Below are 13,891 nucleotides of genomic sequence, written 5' to 3' on the forward strand. Positions count from 1 at the left end.
ATAATGTCGATGGCAACAAAGTTTCAACTAGTTCTCTTGAAAATAAATTATTTTCAAATTATGGAAAATAAGTTATTTCAGTATGACATTACAACGTAACGACAACTTATTTTTAACCGACATAGAAACTAGTAGAAACTGCGCTTTTTGAATCACGCAAGTGGTTAGATGTTGGTAACAATAACTCAAATTTCTGGTTGCAAACTTGTCACAAATATGCTAGCATAACAGAAATTATTACTTGGGTGACAATAGCGACGAAACGTAAGAGAAAGCTCTCCGTTTTATTTCCTTAATGATGGCTGACCCAATTTTCACAAGCTCGTTTGAAAGCTACTCTTGACAAAACTCAAATCTGCAAACGATCTCTTATTTGTGAAATAATTCTACTGAACTTCTTAGAAGATATAGGAGGCGACACATGCTGATTTGTAACATTCGTCTGATTTTATCTTTAGACTAAAGATGCGGCATTATATCGCATCTTCAAGCCTAATTTAAAGTGATTTATGATGTTCGGTTGGGAGTATAGTTCCCAAGATCTCGGTTTACCATTTTATCAATACCCAACAAAGGACATACTAGACTAGAGGAGAGCTAGTTTTTCTTAATGGAATGGAATAACACGGCGAGTGGACCCCGTTGAGTTGATTCGAGTGTTGTGTACGTGCGGGAACGGGATCGAGTCATAGTGAGAAACCTCTAGTGCAAGACAAGACGAGCGATACATTTTAAATTAACACCGCGCATTTAGAGCTCTGTTTGACGGAAGGTAAATTTTTCACTCAGGAATTTCGATGAACACGAGATCAATTTTTGGTGTGTGTCTTACGGACGGACCAGCATGAACTGTTGCATCCTTGTGACAACTGAGATAGTACCAAGGCTACAGCAGGACACGATTGATGAATGAAAATAACGAAAATGAACAACATTCGAAAAATAAAATCCTTCGAGGAAGAAACCGTGATCTTTTTCAAACTTAGATTAGTTCATTCAAATGAACTTCGATTAAATAGAGCTTCAGTATAACTTCTGTGATCTCATTTCGAACGTAAATTCCAAAATAACGCCCTTATCATCAATCAGATCACATTAGCACATTAGCACTGCTAAAAGTTAGTTACTAAATAGCAACTGACTATCAGACGTTTTATACGGATTTTAGTCGTAGTTCTTATTTAGTCGACGCAATCACTCTCTAAATGCTGCCCAATGTTGTTTTCACAAATGCGGTTCCTTTGCCTAGCGGTCATTGAAGTCACTCATGTAAAAGGATTTCTCCGAAGTACCTGACGGGTGGATTAGTTCTGTGACTTCTTCGGTCAAAAACAGCTCAGTTATTCACAACCACAACCAGCAGCATTTTCTTCAGGTGAGTTGAACAACACAAAAACTCCTTCATCAACCCGCTCGTGGCATAACTCCGATCGTAGCTTGAACCAGTGACGCACTCACACACACATACACACTGTCATGTGCCGAAGTCTCCATCCAACATATGCCATTGAAATATTTTCTGCCACTCGGTTGCGGTAAAGCAGGTTTCGAACCTACCAATCTACCTGCTGCCAGCCATCTCTCGAGTAAACCCGTGTGTGGGTGTATGTGTGTGCGAGCGAGAGTTGAAGTTTTATGTTTACGTACGGATCTATTGCACAGGTAAGACGATCAGTCGGTGGTTGTGTGACTTGTGCAACATAAGCGAGTTTCCCCACTTGCCACTTTCTGAAATCAAGTCCTGCGCTCGACACCTGAGTGTGTGTTGGTGATCGGAGACTGCCGAAGATCGCGACCAACTTCGCAGTTGGAGTTTGAAGAAATATCTTCCACCGTCGTTGGATCAGTTCTTTAAACGCTGAGGTATAGGATTGAAGCAGCCCGTCCGTGTTCGAGTCTAAGTCCATGTTCGATCGAGAGGCGCGCGCGAGAGATATTTTTGTGCTAGTGGTGCCTCCTCGCTGGACCCACAATCGAGCCGAACAGGAGAGAAACGGCCCAGAGGGTGCTGGACGAGAAGAAACACATCAGCATTAGAGGAGAGCTAGTTTTTCTTAATGGAATGGAATAACACGGCGAGTGGACCCCGTTGAGTTGATTCGAGTGTTGTGTACGTGCGGGAACGGGATCGAGTCATAGTGAGAAACCTCTAGTGCAAGACAAGACGAGCGATACATTTTAAATTAACACCGCGCATTTAGAGCTCTGTTTGACGGAAGGTAAATTTTTCACTCAGGAATTTCGATGAACACGAGATCAATTTTTGGTGTGTGTCTTACGGACGGACCAGCATGAACTGTTGCATCCTTGTGACAACTGAGATAGTACCAAGGCTACAGCAGGACACGTATTTTGAGTAGCTGACTGAGCTAGTGTGTAACGTTTTTATCAAAGTAGTTCACGACTTGGACACACACAATGGACCCCGATCAATGGCGGATGCTGCTGCCACGAATGAGTGGAGTGTGCTGAAGTGGCCAATAAGGAAAAGAAATTGCTCAGGTCACTGCCAGGCCGACTGGGCCTTTTTCAAGTAGTTGGAAAATTGCATAAATTTGGAACTTGCTGGGTGTGAAGTTGTCCCGGTCTGGTCTGATCGATAGTGGAGAGAACAAGTAGCCGAACCAACGCAAACAGGAACACAGGCAAGAAACATATGAAGAAAAAAAAAACACTGCCCCAAGAGTAGAAGAAAAGTGTGGAATATCTTTTCACGAATGTTTGTATACCGACCTTCTCATCCTTGGCTCGGAAGAGTGAACAGCAGTGCGCTCAACACGTAGAAATTTATTTATTTTCATTTACAATTACAAACGTGCTCGCGGTGTGTTCTTGTCGGGGGCCTCCCAGTCTTCTTCGTACTCTTTCGGTTCGTGTGTCGTCTTCTCCTGCATTTCGCTGGCAGTATTTCCTCTGCGGCGATGGTTATTTTTTCCTTCTTTTCATGAGAAATATCTCATTATATTGTTTTATACAGCTTGGCGCGAGCTTTGCGCAAAGTGAGTGAACGCGTGAAAGGGACGGCCTGCACACGAAAATGGGCCGCAGTGAGTAAGTGAAGCAGGGATAGCCTGCTCTGAGCCACCGAAGACCGACCTGTGACGGCTCGGAAGACGACGACAGCAGCTCGCCAGAGAGCAGCGCAAAACAGTGTGGATGTAATACAAAGTGAAATACAAAAATATTTTTATAATAAAATAAAGTCAAACAGAGAAAAACGGAGAAAGAGTGCACAGCGAGAAATGATCGTGAAGATCGAAGCAAGCGTGTAAGGAAAGGAGAGAAAAAAAGAGGCTGTAAGAAACGTGAATTGAGTATATGGAGTGAAAAAAAGTACGAGAAAGAATTTTTTAAGAGGAAATTTTTGTAGCTGCAAATAGGAATTTTAATCACAAAATTTTTCGGATACATTTTGATTTTGCGCGTACGATTAAAACAGAGTAAGATTAAAGTTATATGTAGTATTCTCGCATTTCCCCAACTTTCGTGTTTGGTTTTTTTATTATTATTATTCTGCTTATAACCAAGCAACCGCTGGACGGCGTGAATATTAGCAGTATTTGAGAAAGCTGTTTGTAAACCGAAACCGCAATTTTGGGAAAAGAAAAATTACGTGAGACAGTGGCGGAATTTGCAGCAAAGTAATGAAATCGAGAAATAGTGCGAGAAAAAAGTAGCAGTGCCAGTATTCGGATGTTCACTCCGTTTCGGAATCACGAGCCGTTTTTCTTGTGCCTAGAAGATCGAGAAAAAAAATAGCTCAAGCCGATCATGATGATGAAGTGTTGATTTGTTTCGATTGCGATGTGCAGCCAGCCCACGGAAATAGAAAGAAATAGCGCTAAGCTGGAGGAAGATATTTAAATAATAAGGAAGTGAAGATTTCATTCCAACCGGCCAGCCTCGGTGCCACTCGGGGTGAAAGGAGAAGAGAGAGATAGAAAGAGAAGAAAGTGCTGCATCAGCTTTTGTGGAGTGGAGTGGAGTTTCGTTTTGCGCGCCGGGGTCTGCGAACGCTGCTAAGAATCCCGGCAGGCCTAGGAAGGAAAGCCCACGTCGCACAGAACAGAACAGAACAGGCTTTCGTAGCGGAGAGCAATAGTAATAAGCGGGATTAAGGGATTAAACGCTTCACTTCAGCATCGAAATTAAGGTAATTATCGACAGTTTTCTAGCAAAACGGAATTTGAATGTACGGCAGTCTACTACTCTGCTGTGTTTAGAACCACGCTTCAAGTGGTCGACTTCAATGGGTGTTAAGCGACGAACTTGATCGGTACAGTTAAATTATGCATCGCTTTTGTTTGGGGGAATTTCCATTATGTTGAGTTAGATAATTTGGCCTTTCCAATAATTTGTTCATTAATGATTTATCTTTAGCTAATTACATAGAAACAGTTGTTATGCCTAAATTTTAATAATATACCGCTTTTTCTTTCTCGTACTATTTTTAAATTGAATCAAACTGAATCAGTTATTTTCTATAGGTTATACTTGCTTTCGACTGGGGTGATAATCGTGGAAAACAGGAAAACGGCTGTCTCAGTCTTATAATACAAACGAATGTTGTTCACTGTCCGGCGATAGACGATAGACTTTAGTAAGTTTTTACATTGTATTATTTGTTCAACGCTTTATGTTTTTGTCAATGTAACACAATACAATTGTCCAGTTTTTATTGAAAAAAGGCCTACAGCAAAGGCCGAAACGTCGTACAGTAAACAACATTCGTTTGTATTATAAGACTGAGACAGCCGTTTTCCTGTTTTCCACGATTATCACCCCAGTCGAAATCAAGTATAACCTCAAGAAAGCTTAAGAAGTGTGCCTAAAAATATTATACTATTGAATAAAAAAGAAAAAAAAAGACTGAGACAGCCGTTTTCCTGTTTTCCACGGTTATTTTCTATAATTGGAACTCATTCAATAAAAGTCTGAATGATTATGCTGTTATTGAAATTTTGTTGCAAATCACAAAATGGTGAATGTGTCTAAAGAAATGAAGTTTTTGTGGTCTTTGAATAATTGTTTCCCCTTTGAAATCCCTACGGAAACAGCATTGCTTGTTCTTTGGTATTAAATGTCATACAAATTGCTAACACAAAAGCTTCCTACACAGAAAGACATACTGAAATTTACACTGCCTGTAAATCAATAGTAATATAGAATAGACATGGGTTGAATTGAAAGTTTGATTGAAAACTATCATCGATGCGAAACTATGTTGGATTGCATTGGATTTTCAATTATTAGAACTGTATCTTCAAATTAACGCTTAGCTTTACGAAACGTACAGAAATGTAAAGTGACTTTATATGTTTAATTTCCTGCTTCAAATATGTGCATAAAAATTCACAAAACATTTTTCTTTCGAACAAATGAGAAAAACGAATTATAATTATAAAAAAAGTGTAGCTTCGTGTTATGAAAATTCACAATGAATTCAGTACTGACATCATGAATTAATTTTCCAGATTTAACACTACACAGAAAAAAATACTAAAATTTATACGACATGTAAATCAATGATAGTTGAATTGAAAAATTGATTGAAAACCATCATCGATGTAAAAGTAAATTGGAATGCCACGATTTTTCAATGAATATCATAGCATATTTCAATTTACGCTTAGTTTTGCTTTTACAGTATATTGAAAAATAAAGATCTGTGTGTTTTATCTGTGTAATTTTCGAGTATCTCATCTTGCATTGATGGGAATAACTTCAGGTGTTAAATATAGTATGATATCAGGCAGTTTTTACAGATACAAATATTTTGTGAATTCCGTAAAAATATTTTGTGAGTTTACAGCTTTTATCATGCACATATTTGGAGCAAGAGGCTGAATTCAAAGTTAATTCGCAGTTTTTCATATTTCAATATACTTTAGATACAAAAATAAACGTTTAAACCTACAGCCTGTTTCATTGGAAAATCAATGCATTCTAATTTAGTTTCACATTGCTGATGGTTTTCATTCTAGTTTTTCGATTCAACTGAAGGCTATTTCATAGTACTATTGATTCATATGTCGTTTAAATTTCATTATTTTTTTCTGTTAACTCTAACACAGATTGCAGAGAATTGTATGGCAAATAATTACTGAATAGAATCTATGCATCGTCAAAATTAAAAATACCGAAGTAAATCCCAAAGTCTTATCCAACATCGTATTTTAATTTCAAACAATTCATTTAATTAGATTGTCCTTTTTATATGTTGCGCCTATCAACAACTGTTTGTTTCCACCAAACACGAAACGAATGCATGATTGTTCATAATGATACACAGAAAGAAAAGATGAAACTTACACGACATGTAAACCAATAGTACTATTAAACAGACCTCAGTTGAAACGAAAATCTGATTTAAAACCAAGATTGATGTAAAATTACATTGAAATACATTTACTTTTTCATTGAACAAGGCTGTATATTTACAAATCGCTTAGTTTTGTAATGTAACTTTCCATTCAATTACCTGCTCCAAATATGTGCATGAAAATAAATGTAAATTCACAAAATATTTTTATCTGTGTACGAAGTTGCATGTTCAATGGACGTTCCATTTTAGAGCAAATTCAGCAGCTAGAAGTTTTACATGGAAGATCTATAATAGAACTGAAACTGGAACAAACGTATCCCCAGCAATCCGTTATAGTTTTATTCATTCGAACAGCTCTTCTGTCAAATTTCAAACTGGCATACGATGCCGTTCTATTTATTCTATATATTTAAAACACGAGTAAAACGCTACTGGGGCTGCCAGTTTTTCTTGTTTTTCAATTTAGATTTAAATTTTGCAACTGACATAAATTAAGCATCTAGAACTAGTACACTACTGAATATGCCATTACAATTAAATAATTGTTTCAGACGTGACATCTACAATTACAAAGTGGTTACGTGAAACTGAGCTAATGTGTCAAGTTGTTCTCCGGTTGATTTTTTGTCTATCAATAGAATGAACGATCGCAGTAGGCGTGCGCGTCGGACGTAAGCAGTTTTCGCTCCCGTCAATTTTTTACGTATTTTTTTTCTCATAGTAGTGGAAAATAAAATAAATGAAGTTTTGCTAATTGTGATTCAGTTGTGAAGGAGAATGCTGGTCTATTTTTCGTGTGGAGATTCAAATTGCAAAAACATGGGTCTTATCCATATGCACTAGCTCATAGAGTCTTTTCATCATTACCGACCTTCTGTGTGTTGAATTGGTGCTTACATGGAACTAGCCTCATGGAAATTGGACTACCGATTTGACAGAAATGATGTAGTCGGTGATATGTAAAGGGTGATTTTTTAAGAGCTTGAGAACTTTTTTAAACAATAAAACGCATAAAATTTGCAAAATCTCATCGGTTCTTTATTTTAAACGTTAGATTGGTACATGACATTTACTTTTTGAAGATAATTTCATTTAAATGTTGACCGCGGCTGCGTCTTAGGTGGTCCATTCGGAAAGTCCAATTTTGGGCAACTTTTTCGAGCATTTCGGCCGGAATAGCCCGAATTTCTTCGGAAATGTTGTCTTCCAAAGCTGGAATAGTTACTGGCTTATTTCTGTAGACTTTAGACTTGACGTAGCCCCACAAAAAATAGTCTAAAGGCGTCAAATCGCATGATCTTGGTGGCCAACTTACCGGTCCATTTCTTGAGATGAATTGTTCTCCGAAGTTTTCCCTCAAAATGGCCATAGAATCGCGAGCTGTGTGGCATGTAGCGCCATCTTGTTGAAACCACATGTCAACCAAGTTCAGTTCTTCCATTTTTGGCAACAAAAAGTTTGTTAGCATCGAACGATAGCGATCGCCATTCACTGTAACGTTGCGTCCAACAGCATCTTTGAAAAAATACGGTCCAATGATTCCACCAGCGTACAAACCACACCAAACAGTGCATTTTTCGGGATGCATGGGCAGTTCTTGAACGGCTTCTGGTTGCTCTTCACTCCAAATGCGGCAATTTTGCTTATTTACGTAGCCATTCAACCAGAAATGAGCCTCATCGCTGAACAAAATTTGTCGATAAAAAAGCGGATTTTCCGAATGGACCACCTAAGACGCAGCCGCGGTCAACATTTAAATGAAATTATCTTCAAAAAGTAAATGTCATGTACCAATCTAACGTTTAAAATAAAGAACCGATGAGATTTTGCAAATTTTATGCGTTTTATTGTTTAAAAAAGTTCTCAAGCTCTTAAAAAATCACCCTTTAAATACCAAACAAAGATCAAAATAATCACAAATTTTACCATCATAGTCCAATCCACGTGCGAATGTGTTGGTGTGGCTATTCTCAGCAGTTAATGCTAGTGTGAGTATGTCGAAATAACCCAGTGAATTTTGTCGAGCCGCATCGCGTCAATTATTGAAGACATATATGCAATTAAAAACACTACAATGCCAATAGAACAGTTGAGAAAGACATAAAATCGTTCATGAAACTCTATATCACGTAATGGAACTATCTTCTACTTGGTTCATTAGTTCATAGCTTACGAAATTCTATATGCATTTTTCGCAGTGTATGAGTGAGTAACTGAGACGTCAAATTGCTCAATATCTTGTTTTGATGTTGCTGTGCTGTCATAGCAATATACTTGATATTTTCTTGATATTTCATCTAAGGAATCAAGAAATTGTTCAATGTCCGATTAGCATTTAAATTATTTATTATATCTTATTTCGTTATTGATCAGTTATTCCAATTTCATTATGCTCGATTGATGTAGTAGTTCTATCATCAAATGAAATACAATTGAGTAAACTGCATCAGAATCAGATAAGAGTAATGCCTTTGATATTATTCTATTCTGAATGCTAGAATATCAAATAATCGAAAGAATAATCTTTTGTTCTTGCTTTGATATTAAAGTGACCGAATTTCATATTTTGTTTCTGTATTCTAATGCAGACTTTCTTATGTTTTTTGATATTTTAACTCTTATTTCAAACTTAATAATATTCATTACTATCATTGAGATGTTTGGTTTTAATAAAAAATTTGCTATTTGTTAACAAATCAATTCTACCCGTGTATACCATGGTCCAACGCAAGCTCTATTTTTCTGGTTTTCAATATCATTCCGTGTTTTCAGAGAATCTACCCATCAGTCTAACATTTTGCGCAGTTCTTATAGGACCGAAGTTAAATAAAAGAGGCGCTTGGATGTCAAATCAAAATTTTGATTAGTCTACAATGCGAACTTTGCACTTAACTTATTCATTGATTAAGATAAGACCAAATTAGTTCAACCATGAATGACATGCTTAACATTGGCATCAACTTAGTGAGCTCAAAGCAGCTTTGAATGCCATTTATTGCAGATTGTATTCAAAGCGGAACTTTTGATACAGCTTCTTAACCACAATTTTTTTTGCACAATCATGGTTGCCGAAAAAAAGTTGAGAAAATCAACGAAAAAATAGTTTTTCTATGGAGCTTTCTTTAATATCTGCCTAACTGGTAACCCTGCTTATAAATTTGACAACGAGCAGCAAAGAAGCAAATAAAAAAACAGAACCACATCGACTGTCCCACGACAAGAGGACTAACTACAAATGACAGTTTCTCTTTATTTACTCTTTCTTTCACGATTTACCGGATTGGTTTTATATTTGACGCCTTACTCTTCGTAAAACTTTCAAATAAAAACTACAAACTTTCGATTTATATTGGAAACTTTTAAGAAGTTTCAGTAATGACTCCGTAATAATCGTAAACAGAAAGTAAACAAAGAGAGGCTCTCATTTGCAGTTAGGCCCTTTTGTCGTGGGACTGTCGATTTGATTGTGTTGTCGTTATAGACGTCAGAGTCATACTGTGCAGTTCGATTTGGTGTGAACTGTGCAATATTATATTGAAGAACATTTCTTCGACTATAGTTAAAACTCAATTGATTTGTAAGAGTATGTAATTTTTGACACTTTAATATGTCAGTCTCAGAAGAGGACTAGTATTCTGAATTATCATGACTTTTACAAAGTGTGTAGTGAAAATATCGTGTCGTGAATATTTCAATTCAATGGTGAGAAATGGTGAAATTTATGGAAAAATCTACTAATACACTAATCAATAATACACAAAAATAGGAGTCATTTTAGAAATTGTTCATCATTATTCTCAAATCGCTTTGTAACATTGTAACTACGCGAAATGGAAAATTTTTGAAAAAAGTTTTGACAAATTTCGCAAAAATTGACTGATAATTTCTGGTGATTTCAAGATTCTTTTAGAGTTTAATTCTCTTCGAACTTTCAATTGATAAATTACAATTGAATGACAATGTTTCAACATTATCACTTTGTTTAGCATCTTCCCTATAACAATAAAAAATATCCACAGCATTGATTTGACATCGTTTAATGGATTTTAGGTAGTAATGGGGTCAAATTGCTTCGACAATATCAATCTGTCATTTATGTCAAATCCAACCACTCGTGTATTTTTCAATGTTTTGGCTTCTTAATAGTCCAATATATTTTTATTGAATAATGTTCGGGAAAATTCAAAGGTTTGCAAATCCGGTTGAAACATCATCTGGCCTCCGTAAAGCTAGAGTGCTATAATATTGTTTGACGCCGTTGACAATTCCAAATCTAAGAAAGGATTGACTCAATTTATTACATCAACAAATCGCCTGCCGGACCAGAAATTTTTTGACAAATGTGCTGCCGTGCGTTTTCTGCCGCCACTAGCCATCCCCATTGTGGTATGCTTTTTGAATGCATTAACTGCTCTGGATACCGTTGAATGATAAATTTCGTGCGATTTTTCGATCTATCAAATGAAAATAAGAGCTGTAACTTAAATAAAAAAAACCGTTATTGTCGTTTAAATAGTAACTTCGATTTTAGATAATACTTTTGCTAATCTGAATTCCGACACATTTGACAATGTAGAATAATTACTTTTTTGATCGATTAGTGGAATGAACTAAATCGCTTGAATATAAAATGAATTCCATTTAATTCTACCGTAAAATCTCTTCTTTTTCGCAACTGATGTCACATTGATGAAGGTTACAAACAGCACACCGAAATACTAGTATCTGTGTCTGTAACTATCCTGTGACTTTCATGACGAAATTGTAAAAATTTTACAGTGGAATCAAATGGGATTCATTTTATTTTAAAACGAATGTAAAATAATTAAAAATACCGAAAACTTGATTGGAATTTATATTCTTCAGTGTTGTTATTTTAAACAAAAATCCACTCAAGCAGTAACATATAAGAAACCTATTCTAATTCACCAATTGGTGAAATTAAAACATATACGACAAATCAATGTAAGCTCAATTTTTGAAGTTTTGTTTTGGTTTTGTTACTCCTAGTGCTTCCAGAACCGGAAACGGAGATCGGAATAACCGAAGTTAGTTAGTTTAGATATCAGCATCAAGCATTAGATTTGACAATTTTGTTCCTTTTTTAATACGCATAGAAATATGTATATAATCACATGAAAATTTTTGCGAATAAAGTCGTTTGTTTGAAATAATCCATTTTATAATTGATTTAAATATCTAAAGAAAAGAATTTTCATAATATAAGGGAGACTGGGGCTAAACTGTACACTTTTTGGAAATGGAACATTATTACAACTTAGGTAAATTAGACAAAAATTTAGAACAAATAGAATGGGATGCCAAAACTCAAGATACCTCAACTTCAACCTAACTGACGTCTGTCTGTTATACAAAAGCGCATCTACAAAGTCTATCTATGGATCGAAATATTTAATGCCCCTTAATTTAATCGATATATAACATAGATACCGATTTTTCAACTATCAACTTTCTGTTTCGTGAATTTTGTTTCGTTTTTTGAGAGAAAATAGAGAGAGAAGCTTCGAAAGCGTTTACTTCATGTTCTTTTAGTATTTCAATCTTGATGAAACTCGCTACTGTTGAGCATTACTACGAATCATGAGCAGACGAACCAGTACTGACCAATTAGCATTGAATTTAGTTACTCGGGTTAATCTCGAAGTTTAAGCTTGGATCACCACAGCATTCCGAATTAAAATTATACCTACTGTTTCAGATGACTTCTGATATGTGTTGAATCGTTTAGAGATTTGCATGAACATTTGTCTATGAGAAAACTATTGTCAAAGTTATTGCCGCGTTTGCTGATGGTGGATCAAAAACGATCACATGTCGTTGATTTGTAGCGCTGTTTGAAGCTTCGAATTAAACCGGACTTGTTATGTCTATATGTGACAATGGACTAAACTTGGATCCATCGCAACATTCGAAGCGGCCGTAAGCCGAGTGGACTGCAATCGGTGAGAACTGTCCAAAATGTCAAAAACGCATATATTGACCGATTAGGCTATGGCTTCAGTATTTTGGGAAGCTTTTGGAATTTGGTTCATCAGTACACTATAAATAGCGAACGATATACTTATTGGTCAACTGGTGCGTTTGGAAAACGAAATCAGTGAGAAACGAATCCAAATGAAGAAGAGGAAAGGGCTCTTTCATCAAGACAATGGGCCGTGTCACAAATCGCTTGCTACCATGGCGAAATTGCTCGAATTAGGCTTCGACTTGATGCCACCAATATTACATTCACCGGAACGGACCGGCCCCCACCAACCACTACTTAGCTCCGGGCAATGATGTCAACCCTACGGATTTATCCGTAGAACTACGGATTCTGTCTTTTCTACGGATCTACGGATGAATCATATGAAATCTACGTATTTAGCATTATTTTACCAGAAATCTCCTGATCTAGCATTATAGCTCTTGACATAAAAGGAAAATAATTAAATATTGTTATATCGTCTGCATATTTTATTTGCTTGTCCAATTAAAAATGTAATCATGCATCTATTGGCCATCGATCTGTCATTATTGAAAACCTGCCTTTGTGTATTAGAGCTTAAAGCTGTTAAGTTTATGTAAATGTACTAGTATAAGTACACTTGAAACAAAATCTACGGATTTGACTTTAACGAAAAGTGGCATCACTGGCTCCGGGACTTACCAGATATACCGGTACGAAGTAAGCGATTTTTTTGTTAAAATTAAAACAGTAATTTTGAAAGGGAAACTTAAAAAAAATGACTGTTGCTTCCTACACATCTTGATTCTGGGAATCAATGAATATCTCGCCAATTAAAATGTTCATCTTTTGAAGCAAATTCACCAATCTTTCGGCCAAGTTTGCTGAATATGGCAGCTGAGATCGCAACCCCCAGCCAAGTGCTTTGATTGTATTATCCTGAACCGGTTTCGCTTTGCGTGTAGGTACACTGTATTAACAGTTCACCGTATTAATAGTTCACCGTATTAACAGTTTCACCACGTTTTAGAGACTCATGATCAGTGTTGGAAAAATCATGATCTGAAAAAGTTCACTTCACTATTACTCGGGAAAAAATCAGTTCAAGAGATTTTCTGAAGCAACTCAGTGACTGAAAAAGTTCACAAATGATTTTTTGTGTCAACGAAACTTGATGACGAATTTACACCCAAAGAAATATCGCTAAAGAGATAATCTAAAGTGAGAAGAGTCTCCGATGATACATCGATGCTAAATTTCCTCTACGCTTTCGTTCGATACCGAAGTGATTCGATTTAATTTTTATACTTTCTTCAATAAAAAAATATCTGCTTGAATGAATTTGCAACTAAGCTGCAACTGAGAAATAATGACTGCAATAGTTTCGATACACGTAGACTGGTGAGTATGAAAAAAAAAACATTTTTGTTACATTGCAAACAGTGATTATAGCGACGATATGCTATTTTCATTCCAGCTGGCTGATTACACTGCACTATTTAGATTAAACCGAATAAAATGCTATTTAGCATTCTAATTCATAGAAGTGACAGGAGCGTCGTATCGTCAGCAAGGCTCGAACACACAGTTTGCGCAGT

General features: G+C 36.3%; 1 protein-coding gene across 1 annotated transcript in view; it reads left to right on the forward strand.

Moving 5' to 3' along the window:
• Positions 1-1,866: 1,866 nt before the first annotated feature.
• The window catches only part of LOC131431299 (protein dachsous), a 234,053-nt gene continuing 222,028 nt past the window's right edge, over positions 1,867-13,891 (forward strand). Inside the window, exon 1 of the mRNA XM_058596915.1 lies at positions 1,867-4,153. The gene's annotated coding sequence lies outside the window, so the exon portion shown is untranslated. The remainder of the gene's footprint in view (positions 4,154-13,891) is intronic.

This window comes from Malaya genurostris, chromosome 2 (assembly GCF_030247185.1).
Source record: "Malaya genurostris strain Urasoe2022 chromosome 2, Malgen_1.1, whole genome shotgun sequence".
NCBI lineage: Eukaryota > Metazoa > Arthropoda > Insecta > Diptera > Culicidae > Malaya > Malaya genurostris.